Source organism: Neomonachus schauinslandi, chromosome 3, assembly GCF_002201575.2.
Source record: "Neomonachus schauinslandi chromosome 3, ASM220157v2, whole genome shotgun sequence".
NCBI lineage: Eukaryota > Metazoa > Chordata > Mammalia > Carnivora > Phocidae > Neomonachus > Neomonachus schauinslandi.
The window spans coordinates 145560408-145574116 of NC_058405.1; positions in this window are offsets into that span (position 1 = coordinate 145560408).

Consider the following 13709-nt stretch of genomic DNA (forward strand, 5'->3'; position numbering starts at 1 on the left):
CTTCTATTCTGAATGAGCCCTGTTGGATAAAGTATTCGTGGCTGCATATTTTTCCCATTTAGCACATTGAATATATCATGCCAGTCCTTTCTGCCTGCCAGGTCTCTGTGGACAGATCTGTTGCCAGCCTTATGCATCTATCCTTGTAGGTTAAGGACTTCTTGTCCTGAGATGCTTTTAGGATTTTCTCTTTATCTTTAAAATTTGCAAGCTTCACTATTATATGTCAAGGTGTTGACCTATTTTTATTGATTATGAGGGGGGGTTCTCTGTGCCTCCTGGACTTGAATGCATGTTTCCTTGAATTCAATTTCCTAGGGAAATTCTCAGCTATATTTTGTTCAAGTAACCCTTAGCCCCTTTGTCCCACTCTTCATTTTCTGGGACCCCAATTATACAGATACTATTTTGCTTTATGGAATCGCTGAGTTCTCTAAGTTTCCCTTCATGATCTAATATTTTCTTTCTCTCTTTTCACTTTCCTTATTTTCCATCATTTTATCTTCTATATCACTGATTCACTATTCTGATTTGTTCGTTCTTGTTTTTATAGCCTCCACTTGGTATGGCATCTTGGTAATAGCATTTTTAATTTCTGCCTGACTAGATTTTAGTTCTTTTAATTCTACAGTAAGGAATTCTCTAATGTCTTCTATGCTTTTTTCAAGCCCAGCTACTATTTTTATAATCACTGTTTTAAATTCTAGTTCAGGCATCTTACTTATATCTGTATGGATTAAATCCCTAGCTGTGAGTACTACCTCCTATTCTTTCTTTTGGGGTGAATTTCTCCATCTTGTCATTTTGTGCAGAAAAGGAAAGAAGAGAGAAAAAACAACAATAACAATGACAATGGAAAAAATAAAACAAACAATAACAAAAACAAAATGAAACAATAACAAACAAAAACCAAAACAAAACTAGATCCAGTGTGTGTTTCAGTCTGCTTGTTAAAAGAAACTAGATTCCAAAACAAGAAAGATTTCTTTCTTTTAACGAGCAGACCAAACATATATATTATAAAATACAATGAAACAAAAAATAAGTATATATAACATATATAAAAATATAAATTAAAAAATATATAAAAATGAAATTTAAAAATAAAAAAGAATTTAAAAATAAGAAAATAACTGAAATTATAACACTTAAAGATTAAAGAATAAAAAAGAAAGAATACTATGTACTGTTTTACCCCCAAGAGCTGAAGCTTTGCAGTTGTCTATGATCAGTAAACTAACTCAGTGTGAGCCAGCTGTTCCTTCTGGTCTTCTGGGGCCTGATGCACTGATTCCCAGGTGCACTTGCCCTATTGCAAATGTGCCTCCCTTGCCAGGAAGTTACGTTCAATGTAAGCGGCTCCAATTCCACTACGTGGTGCTGTTTTGCACCCCCCACTCTTCAGTGAGCCCCCACAGAAATGCAGTTGATCACTCTTGTCTCTCTGGTTTCCATCAGAATTCTGTTTGCCCTGCCCGTGACCAAGCATTTTTATCTCAGGCACATGCCTGAGTTTCAAAACTCCAAATTTTATAGACTCCTGTGGAGTGGATCCATGCAATTCCTTCCAGTGGAGGGGGAGGTCTTGACATGCTTCTGCCTTTTGCTGGACTCCTGGCAGGAAAGTGGTTGCACAACCATGCAGTGGTTCAAAGTTTATGGCAACACAAAGCAGAAAGATGGCACCTAGACTCACTGTTTACAGCTGGCCTCCCCACGCTTATGCCTGGGAACTCTGCCACACGCAGGCATCCCCATTACTCTTATGACCCTGGGGATCCTGAGACCACCCTGTCACACCTGGGATTTCACCCTGCTTTGCCAACCTGAGCACCTTTAAGCCAAGAAATCTCCCACTGTAGCAGACTTCTAAAAGTTCCGATTTTTGCACTCCACTGCTTATAATACTTTGCAGTAGCCTCCTTAAGCAGGCTCCTTCACCTCCATATCCTCAGATATATCAGCCCAGATTCAAATCTCCACACCTCCTACCTTCCAAAAAGTGGTCACTTTTCTACTTGTAGATTTGCAGCATTTGTGTTCTTAGACCACTGATTGATTTCTTAGGTGTTCAGAATGATTTGATAACTATCTAGCTATATTGGAGGGATGAGACAAACTTAGGGTCCCCTACTCCTCTGCCATCTTAACTTCTCCCCCTGTCATTCTAAAATTTTAATGTGTATATAGCTTAGGTTGTTAGTTGGTGCGGGTTTTTTGTGGGTTTTTATTGTTGTTGTTGTTGTTTTTAAAAAGAATTTTGACATGTTACATCTTGTAAATTCAAGGTACTTTAGTACATTTATATATTGTATTGCCACTGAAGTAATGTTTACCACATCATTATAGTACAATGTTATTGTCTATATTCATCATACTGTGCATCAGATCTCTATGGCTTATACCCTTAAACACCATTAATTTAATACCCTCACACTCCATCCCCTGGTAACCACCATTTTACTTTTTTTTTTTTTTTACAAGTTGGACTTTTTTAGATTCCACATATAAATGATATCATACAGTGTTTGTCTTTCTCTGTCTCACTTATCTTGCTTTGCATGATGTGCTCAAGGTCAGTCCATCCATGTTGTCATAAATGGTAGAATTTCCGTTTTTTAATGGTTGAATAATATCCTATTGTATATAACATACCTTCTTTATCCATTCATCCATCAGTGAACAGTTAGGTTAAGCTTAATTTGTTCCTCTTTTTCTATTTCTTTGAAGTATAAAGTTAGGTGATTTATTTGATATTTTTCTAATTTTTTTTAATTTTATTATTAATCACCATACATTACATCATTAGTTTTTGATGTAGTGTTCCATGATTCATTGTTTGTGTATAACACCCAGTGCTCCATTCAATACATGCCCTCTTTAATACCCATCACCAGGTTAGTATATATATCAAAATTGCTATAAAATTCCTTCTCAGAACCTTTTTTGCTGCATGCCACAAAGTTTGATATGTTGTATTTTCATTTTCATTTATTTCAAGATAATTTTATTGCCCTTTTGATTTCTTCTCTTATCCATTAGTTGTTTAGAAGTGTATTGTTTAGTTTCTCACAGATTTGAAGATCTATTTACTTTCATCTTGTTGATTTCTAATTTCATGCCACTGTGGCCAGAGAAGATAACCAGTATGATTTCCATCTTCTTAAATTTGCTAAGATTAGTTTTATGGCCTAATGTATATTAGGACCTATCCTGGAGAATGTTCCATGTGTGCTTTAGAAGGATGTGTATGCTGCCATTGTTGGATGGAATGTTCTGCTAAATCCATTTGTTCTAAAGTGTTATTCAATTCCAACATTTCCTTGTTAATTTTCTGCCTGAACAATCTATTCATTGCTGATAGTGGGTACGAAAATCCCCTACTATTATTATATTGTTGTCTATTTATTAGTTAAGGTCTATTAGCATTTGCTTAATGTATTTCAGTGCTTGGATGGTAGGGAGCATATATACAATTGACCCTGAAAAACAGAGGTTTGAATTGTGTGGGTCCACATTTTTTAAATATAATACGGTACTGTAAGTGAATTTTCTCTTCCTTATGATTTTCTTAATAACATTTTATTTTCTCTGGCTTACTTTACTGTAGGAATACAGTATATAAAACATATACAAAACACATTTTAATCAATAGTTTGTTATTGGCTAGGCTTCCCATCAACAGTAGGCTATTTATAGTTAAGTTTTAGGGGAGTCAAAACATACACAGATTTTCTACTGCATGGGGGATTGGTACCCTTAACCCCCCTATTAAGGGTAAATTGTATTTATGTTTTTTATATCTTCTTGTTGTTTTGACCCTTTTATCATTATATGATGACCTTTTTTGTCTCTTGTTACCATTTTTGCCTTGACGTCTATTTTGTCTTATATAAGTATGGCTACACCTGTTTTCTACCATGTGATTTCTACCGCTTCACTTTGAGTCTGTGCTTCTGGAGCTATAGTAGGGTCTTGTTTTATAATCCATCCAGCCACTCTGTAGCTTTTGATTGGTGAGCTCAATCCATTTACATTTAGAGTGATTATTGGTATATGAGCACTTACTACTGCCATTTTATCTTTTGCTTTCTGCTATTTTATCTTTTGCTTTCTGGTACTGCAAGAAACCCCATTGTTTTTCTTTGTGTTTCTGTTTACTTTTTTAGGTTGGTGATTTTCTATGATGATTTACTCAGTTTTCCCTTTTTGCATATTTTCTTTCTTTTTTTTCTAGATTTTTGTTTTGTGGTCCCCAATAAGGTTTGTATAAAACCTCATAGATAAAATAATATTTTTTTTTCTGATCACAATTTCTCTTCATTTGCCTATACAGATTATATAATTTTCCTTCTACCCTTTTATATTTTTGTTGTCACAAATTATTCTTTTTATGCTGTGAGTTTGTTACCAATTGTAGTAGCTATACTTATTTTTAATGCCTTTTTCCTTTAACCTTTATGCTATAATTGTTTAACACCATCTTCCACAATAGAGTTACACTTTTCTGTTTCTGTCTACTTATCACCTTACTCAAAGTTTTGTGTACTTTTGTCTTTTTGTTTCAAGTAGAAGAGCTCCTTTCAACATTTCTTGTAAGGCAGGTCTACTGGTGGTGAACTGCCTCAGCTTTTGTTTGCCTGCAAAAGCCTTTATTTCTCCATCATATCTGACAGATAACTTTGCTGGATAGAGTATTCTTGGCTGGCAATTTTTACCTTTCAATACTTTAAATATGTCATTCCACTCTCTCCTAGTCTATAGAGTTTCTGCTGAGAAATCTGCTGATGGTTTAATGGGGATTCCTTTCTAGGAATTCCTTTCTTTTTCCTCGGCTGCCTTTAAGATTTTTTTTTTTAATCATTGACTTTTGTCAGCTTCATAATAATGTGTCTTGGAGAGGGTCTTTTTGAATTGAGATAGTAAAGTGACCTACTAGCTTCATGGACTTGCATGGTTATTTCCCCAGGTTTGGGAAGTTCTCAGCTATTATTTCTTTAAATAATGTCTCTGCCTCTCCTTCTTATTCTGGTATACCTATTATTCCTATGGTGGTTTTCCTAATGGAATCTGATAGCTCTTTGCTTATTTTAAACCTTAGTTTTCTCTCCTCTTCCACTTAAATCATTTTCAGATTCCTATCTTCTAGATCACTTATTCTCTCTTCCATCTGATCTGTTCTATTTCCAATGCCTTCTAATGCATTCTTCATTTCATTTATTCATTCTTAGCTCCAGAATTTCTTTGGGTCTTTTAAAAAAATTTTAATCTCTTGGTAAAGTACTCCTTCTATTCATTAATTTTATTCCTGAGCTCATCAACTTGCCTTTCTGAGTTTTCTTGTAGCTCACTGAATTTCTTCATAACATCTATTTTTAATTCTCTGTCAGTTAGATCCCAATCTTCTGTGACTTTGATTCTGGTTGCTGGAGAATTGTCATTTTCTTTTTGTAATACTGCATTAACATAGTTTTTCATGGTGCCTGATGAGATACGTCTCTGCCAGTGCATTTCTTATTTAAGCAAAGTTTTGTTTGATTTTAATAGTTCTATAGGTTGGGAATTAGAGGCCTTTATTTTCTAGCGGGTGATACTACAGCACACATTTTTTGTTTCTCTTACCTGAGCTTGTATTGTGACTGTATTTGGAAGTGTGCACTTTCCACTTTCCATCCCCTCTGCAAGAAGGCCCACTGGCACCAAGGACATTGCTTATGCTGTTAGGGTCCTCAATTCCATTGCCACTGCTGTGATAGCCAGAGTTGTGGGTACTGCTTCTGCAGCCAGGGTTAGAGGTACCACTGTTGCTCCTGGAACTACTGGGTTCACAGACACCAGTACTTCTACTGCTTCCCTGACTCTGCTGCCTCCATGATGTCTAAGCCACCCACCTTCAGATGTACAGATTATGGGTCTCTCCAGCATCCTGGTGTGCACAGAAAACTTTGTTGGGTTATGGGTATCCTACTGGTTGTAAATTAGAAGGGGAGAGACAAAGGGAGTGACTTATGCAGGCATGATGCTGATGTCACTGCTGAAATATCTATTCTAATAACAGTTACTAAAATATATAGTATGTTTAAAGAAAAACTGAATCTATATACCTATTATTCATAATAAATGAATTATTATTCATAATAATATTCAAAATATTATTCATAATGTTTATATGTTCCCTCAATCAACAGAGTCTGGAAATTTGAAGACTAGCATGATAAATCATTGAAATATTTTGGTATTTAAAATGTCTCATGGCTGGGTATCTCAGAAAATGTCTCTTTAAAAAACAAAATAAATCAAAATATAATTATTTAGACATAAGGTTCTATCTGCCACCAGCCTGGGTACTGCAAAGATATTTGTTCTCCAAAAGTATCAGGAACCATTTTAAGAAAAAAATGGCTTATTCCTTTGATATTAAACAGTCTCTGAAAACCCATTCCTATCATAGAACAAGGACCCAACTTAAGATCAGGTCCCTACATTGTTTCTATAAGAGAGTGTCGATGATAAATATAAATGGAGTGTTCCAAATATGATTTTGCATGTCCATAGTTAGTCACCAAGTATTTACAATGGAATTATATATTACACAGATTAAAGCAGCATTTTTGTTTAGAGAACATAAAAGTTAGAATTTTCTCTGATCTAACTTTTTAGAAGTGTAAAACTTACTTCAAAAAATCAATTTCTATGAAAATATCTAATTTCATTTGTTTTACAAGCTGGTTAAATTATGGCATACATAATAGAGATTGTGTGTATATATTACATAAGACAAGGTCTGCCCTCACATTTATCCCACTTAGAACTATTGCCATATGTAGAGTCAAACATAATTACATAACATAGATGGAGAGCTGTACTCCTAAACCCATGGAAGAACCTTGTTGCTAATATGTAAAAATAGCACACTAAATTCTGAATTATAAATATTAAATATATATTGCTTGCTTGTTTTAAAATGTTGATAGGTGTTAATTAAAACTTGAATATTATAAAATAGAAATCTTTTTATTCTATAAAAACTCCCACAGACATTGTTTTAATGAAAATATCATTGGTACTACTCTTCACTGATGCTTATATCTTCTCTTGCCCCCATATTTCCACTCTCAGTAATTTGTTTAAGCCACAAATTTGGATGTGGTCTTGAATGCTCTCCTTCCTTTGTCTACCTTTATACTAATCAAATAAATCACAAAGTATTCTTTATTCTACTTCTTTAATATTTCTAGAATCTATACTTTTTCTCCAACATCAAGTCAATATTCAACTAACCCCATGATCTCTAGCTTCGTATAGCTAGCTTATTGCAACAGCCTATTAACTAGGTTACCTATTTCTTATAAATGAACTATTGTAATTCACTCTCTGTACTGAATTCTTTCACTCATTCATTGAATCTATTCAGCTACGTACTATGCGACAAGGCACTGTTCTATGTGTGACCAATCTTTCTAAAACTCAGAGTTGATTATATTAACTTTCTTAAAACTTCAATGAGCTCACCATTTTTTATGAAATCCAATTATTTTGAATTCCTTATATATCCCCGTTACTTTGCTTTCTCTCAATACTAGTCCATTGCAAATGTTTATATGTCTTCTCTGGCTAAGATCTCCCTTTTCCTCAGTGCTTTGTTAAGACTCTTCTATGTCACCATGTAGTATTCACGAAGAGCACTCATTGTATTTTAAGTGCCTAGCTAAAATGTCTCACTCACCTCTTGAAAATAAGCTCCTTGAAAATAGAGAATGTGCCTTAGTATTCATTATATGTAGACTATTTAGCAAGGTCTGAAAACATCAGAATCTCAATAAATAATTACTGATTAAACAAAGTCCTGGTCACCTGAGTTTTACAGCATATGCTAAGTTAACTTTTCCATCATTTATGTCAAACTTTTGAATCTCAAATACAATATTAAAAGTATATACTGAAAATACTTATTAGTCAAATTCCTAGTCTTTTTTTTTTTTTCTAGAGTCTCTGGACCACCCAGGAAGAACAGTAATCCAAGAGGTATACAAACCTCATAAGAAAGGCAGAATCCTCACTATTTAAGTGTGACCTAGGAAGTCATATATATTGTGGTAGCATGTTATGAGAGCTCACACTTCAACATTCCTATCAATAGCAGCTTTTTATCAGAGAAAACTGAAAATACTACCTTCACCAGTTAACTAAGTTAACAGCACAAGTAGTGGGACAAATTAACTTCATCATCTCCTGATAAGATACACTGAGAATAATACAGTACAGCATCTGTGGTAGTGTAGTCAAATGTGCTTAACCTGATTCTAGCCACAAGAAAATATTATATAAAAACAAAATGAGGAAAATTCTACAAAATAACTGGCTTCAGCCTAAAATTATATCAAGAGCTCAAAAGATAAGTAACAACTACGGAATTGTTCTATATTGAGGGAGTCTAAGTAGACATGACTTCTTTAACACATGATTCCAGATCCTGGGTCCTGGATTAGAATTAATTTGTTTGTTTGTTTGTTTTGCCATAATGGGTATCTTTGGACAATTGGTAAAATTTGAATGAGATATTTGGATAAGAAGGTAATATTAGTGTTAAATTTCTGATTTTGATTACTGTACTACATTTATACAGAGAATGTCCTTGCTCTTAGTAATTATACACTTAAGTATTTAGCAATAATGGTACATCATGCTTTCAAATTACTATCAATTGAATGAGAAAAATCTAATAGGGGTATACGTATGGGAACTTATAGGTGTGTGTGGAAAGAGAGAGAAAGAGAGAAAAAATGTAAAATGGGGAATACTGGAAACAATTGGGGAACCTGGAATTTCTTGTAAGGTTGAGATTATTACAAAATTTGAAAAGTATAAATAACATCAGAGAAATGAAAAAGAAACTTAATAAGTGGAGAGAAATATTTCTAAATATCCTTAAATGGAAAGCTATTATTGGAGTGGAAGACTGAATACAATAAGATATCTATTTTCTTCAACTTGATTTATAGCTTCAATGCAATTCCAATCAAAATTACAGTACATTTTTTATTTTTGTAGAAATGTAAAAGCTAACTCTAAAATTTATATATAAATGCAAAGAGCTAAAATATCTAGGATTATTTTGAAGAAGAAAAACACATCTGGAAGTTGTACAATATCAGATAAGTCTACAGTAATTAAGAGTGTGTGGTAAAGGTGCAAGGGTAGACAAATAGCTCAATGAAACAGACAAACAACACATGGATTCATGTTTTCTCACCTGATTTATGCCAAAGTGCCTCTGCACTGAAATGAGAAAAGGTGATTTTTTCTTTTTTTTTTTTAAAGATTATATTTATTTATTTGACAGAGAGAGACATAGCAAGAGAGGGACACAAGCAGGAGGAGTGGGAGAGGGAGAAGCAGGCTTCCTGCTGAGCAGGGAGCCTGATGCGGGGCTCGATCCCAGGACCCTGGGACCATGACCTGAGCCGAAGGCAGACACTCAATGACTGAGCCACCCAGGTGCCCCAAGAAAAGGTGATCTTTTCAATAAACCGTGTTGGATCAGTTGGAATCTATATGAAAAAAGTACAAGTTTTCGCCCCTACCACACACAAACATCAATTCCAGGTAGATTATAGAGATAAATTTGAAAGGTAAAATAATAAAGTGTTTAGAAGCTAACACAGGCAAATATCTCCAAGACCCTAGGAGAGGCAACAAATCTCTGAATAAGTATATAAGAAACAAAGTATTAAAGGAAAGATGGATAAATTGAATGTCAAAAACCAAGAGACTCTATATATCAAAAGACACCATGAGAGAGTGAAAATCAGGCTACAACTGTCAGAAGATATTTGCAATACATGAAAACAAGTAAGACCATATCCAGTTACACAGAGAACTCCTACAAATCAATAATTAAAAGGCAGATATCCCAGTAAAAAGTCAAAAAACCTGAACAAACTCCTCACAAAAGAGTATACACAAATGGCCAAGAGCATGTGAAAAAAATGTGCAACATCAGGGAGCAAAATGGCGGAGGAGTAGGAAACCTGGATTTTGTCTGGTCCCAGGAATTCATCTGGATAAGGATCAAACCATTCTGAACACCTACAAACTCAACAGGAGATCGAAGAAAAGAATAGCAACAACTCTCTTAACAGAAAAGCGACCACTTTCTGGAAGGTAGGACGTGCGGAGAAGTGAATCGGAGGCATATTCTGGGGGATAGATGGCGGGGGAGGGGGCCTCCATCGGCCACTTCTGGCAAGTAAAAGAGCAGCAGAGTACAAAATCGGAACTTCTAGAAGTCTGCGCCACTGAGGGACGTTGCTCCAGTGGCTAAGCTGTGGGTGGAACCTGTGCTAGGACAGTGTGGTCTCAGGACCCTCGGGGTCACAGAAAGACTGGGGGTGCTTGAGTGTGGCAGAGCTCCTAGGTATCAGAGCAGGGAAGCCAGCAGCAGAGACAGAGCCAAGGAGTGGGCTCTCAGCTCGGGGTTGCCATAAACCATGATCCGCGACACAGTCGGGCCACTGCTCCTCCAGCAGGGACCAAACAAGTGGCAGATCCGGGGAGACTCCCTTTCCTCCCCTGGGAGAAGTGGCGTGGGAGTGCACCACAGGGATCTGCTGGGTTTGGAGACTCCACACAGGGTTGGGTGCCAGAGATAGAAACACTGGGTCACAGGCTGGGTGAGCACACAGTGCGGCCAGAGACGAGGGAGACGGGAGTGACCAACTGCTTTTCTCTGGGGACTCACTGAGGAGTGAGGCCCCGAGTTCTCATCTCCTCCAGGGCAGAGATTGGGAGGCCCACCATTTTCACTCTCGTCCTCCAAAGCTGTACAGAAGGTTTGCAGGGAACAAAAGCTCCCAAGAGCAAACCCCAGCAGATTACTTAGCCCAGAACCGGCAAGGGTGGGGCAATTCCACCTCTGGCAAAGACATTTGGGAATGACGGCAACAGGCTCCTCCCCCAGAAGATTAGCAAGAACAGCCAGCCAAGACCAAGTTTACTGATAATGAGAACGGCAGAACTCCAGTGCTAGGGGAATAGTGCACATAGAATTCATGGCTTTTTTTACCATGATTCTTTAGTCTTTCACACTTAATTTTTTTTTTAACTTTTTTTTTTTTAATTTTTCTTTTTCCCTTTTTCAGCCAACATCTTATCAATCCCTATCTTTTTTTTATTTTATTTTTTTATTTTTTAAAGATTTTATTTATTTATTTGAGAGAGAGAGAATGAGGGAGAGCAAGTACATGAGAGGGGGGAGGGTCAGAGGGAGAAGCAGACTCCCTGCCGAGCAGGGAGCCTGATGCGGGACTCGATCCAGGGACTCCAGGATCATGACCTGAGCCGAAGGCAGTCGCTTAACCAACTGAGCCACCCAGGCGCCCCTTATCAATCCCTATCTTAAAAAATATTTTTTATTTTTCATTTTTAGAGTCATACTCTATCCCTTCATAGTAGTTACCCTTATTTTTGGTATATATATATATATATATATAAGTTGTTCTCTGTTTAAAATTTTGAGATACAGTTTCTTCTAACAGATCAAAATATACCCCCAATCTCTAGTGTATGGCCTTGTTCTAGTCTCCTGCCTGATCACATTCTCTCCCCTTTTTAAAAAAAATTCTGTTCTTTCTTTTTTCAACCAACTTCTTATCAATTCCTTTTATATAATCTTTTATAATTTTCATTTTTACAGTCATATTCCATCCCTTCATCGTATTAACCCTTATTTTTGTACATATATAAGTTTTTCTTTTTTTAAAATTTTGGGAGGCACTTTCTTCTAACAGACCAAATACACCCAAAATCTAGTGTGTGGCACTGATCTATGCACCAGCCTGATCATATTTGATCATATTCTGGTTTTGTTTTGTTTTGTTTTTGTTTGTTTATATCTTTATCTTTTTCTCTTTTCTTTCTTTCCCTTTCTTTCCCCCCGGTTTCAGGTCTTTTCTGATTTCTTTAGTGTATATTTTCTGGGGAACGTTGTTACCCTGTTAGCATTTTGTTCTCTCATTCATCTATTCTCCTCTGGACAAAATGACAAGATGGAAAAAAATCACCTCAACAAAAAGAACAAGAGGCAGTACTGACTGCCAGGGACCTAATAAATACGGACATTAGTATGATGTCAGAACTATAGTTCAGATTGATGATTTTAAAGATACTAGCTGGGCTTGAAAAAAGCATGGAACTTATTGGAGAAACCCTTTCTGGAGAAGTAAAAGAACTAAAATCTAACCAAGTCAAAATCAAAAAGGCTATTAATGAGGTACAATCAAAAATGGAGGCTCTAACTGCTAGGATAAATGAAGCCGAAGAGAGAATTAGTGATATAGAAGACCAAATGATGGAAAATAAAGAAGCTGAGAAAAAGAGAGATAAACAACTAATGGATCACGAGGGCAGAATTTTAAAGATAAGCGATACCATAAGACGAAACAACATTAGAATAATTGGGATCCCAGAAGAAGAAGAAAGAGAGAGAGGGGCAGAAGGTATACTGGAGCAAATTATAGCAGAGAACTTCCCTAATTTGGGGAAGGAAACAGGCACCCAAATCCAGGAGGCACAGAGAACCCCTCTCAAAATCAATAAAAATAGGTCAACACCCCGACATCTAAGAGTAAAACTTACGAGTCTCAGAGACAAAGAGAAAATCCTAAAAGCAGCTCGGGAGAAGAGATATTTAACCTACAGTGGTAGAAACATTAGATTGGCAACAGACCTATCCACAGAGACCTAGCAGGCCAGAAAGGACTGGCAGGATATATTCAGAGCACTAAATGAGAAAAATATGCAGCCAAGAATACTATATCCAGCTGGGCTGTCACTGAAAATAGAAGAAGAGATAAAAAGCTTCCAGGACAAACAAAAATTAAAGGAATTTGCAAACACGAAACCAGCCCTACAAGAAATATTGAAAGGGGTCCTCTAAGCAAAGAGAGAGCCTAAAAGCAACATAGACCAGAAAGGAACACAGACAATACAGTAACAGTCATCTTATAGGCAATACAGTGGCACTAAATTCATATCTTTCAATAGTTACCCTGAATGTAAATGGGCTAAATGCCCCAATCAAAAGACACAGGCTATCAGATTGGATAAAAAAACAAGACCCATCGATATGCTATCTGCAAGAGACTCATTTTAGACCCAAAGACACCCCCAGACTGAAAGTGAAGGGCTGGAAAACTATTTTCCATGTTTCCAAACAAACCATGCTAATGGACACCAAAAGAAAGCTGGGGTGGCAATCCTTATATATGACAAATTAGATTTTAAACCAAAGATTATAATAAGAGATGAGGAAGGACACTGTATCATACTTAAAGGATCTATCCAACAAGAACATTTAACAATTGTAAATATCTATGCCCCTAACATGGGAGAAGCCAATTATATAAGGCAATTAATAACAAAAGCAAAGAAACACATCGACATCAATACAATAATGGTGGGGGACTTTAACACCCCCCTCACTGAAATGGACAGATCATCTAAGCAAAAGATCAATAAGGAAATAAAAACTTTAAATGACACACTGGACCAAATGGACTTCACAGATATAGTCAGAACATTCCATCCCAAAGCAACAGACTACACATTCTTCTCTAAGGCTGGAACATTCTCCAGAGTAGATCACATCCTAGGTCACAAATCAGGTCTCAACTGGTACCAAAAGATTGGGATCATTCCCTGCCTATTTT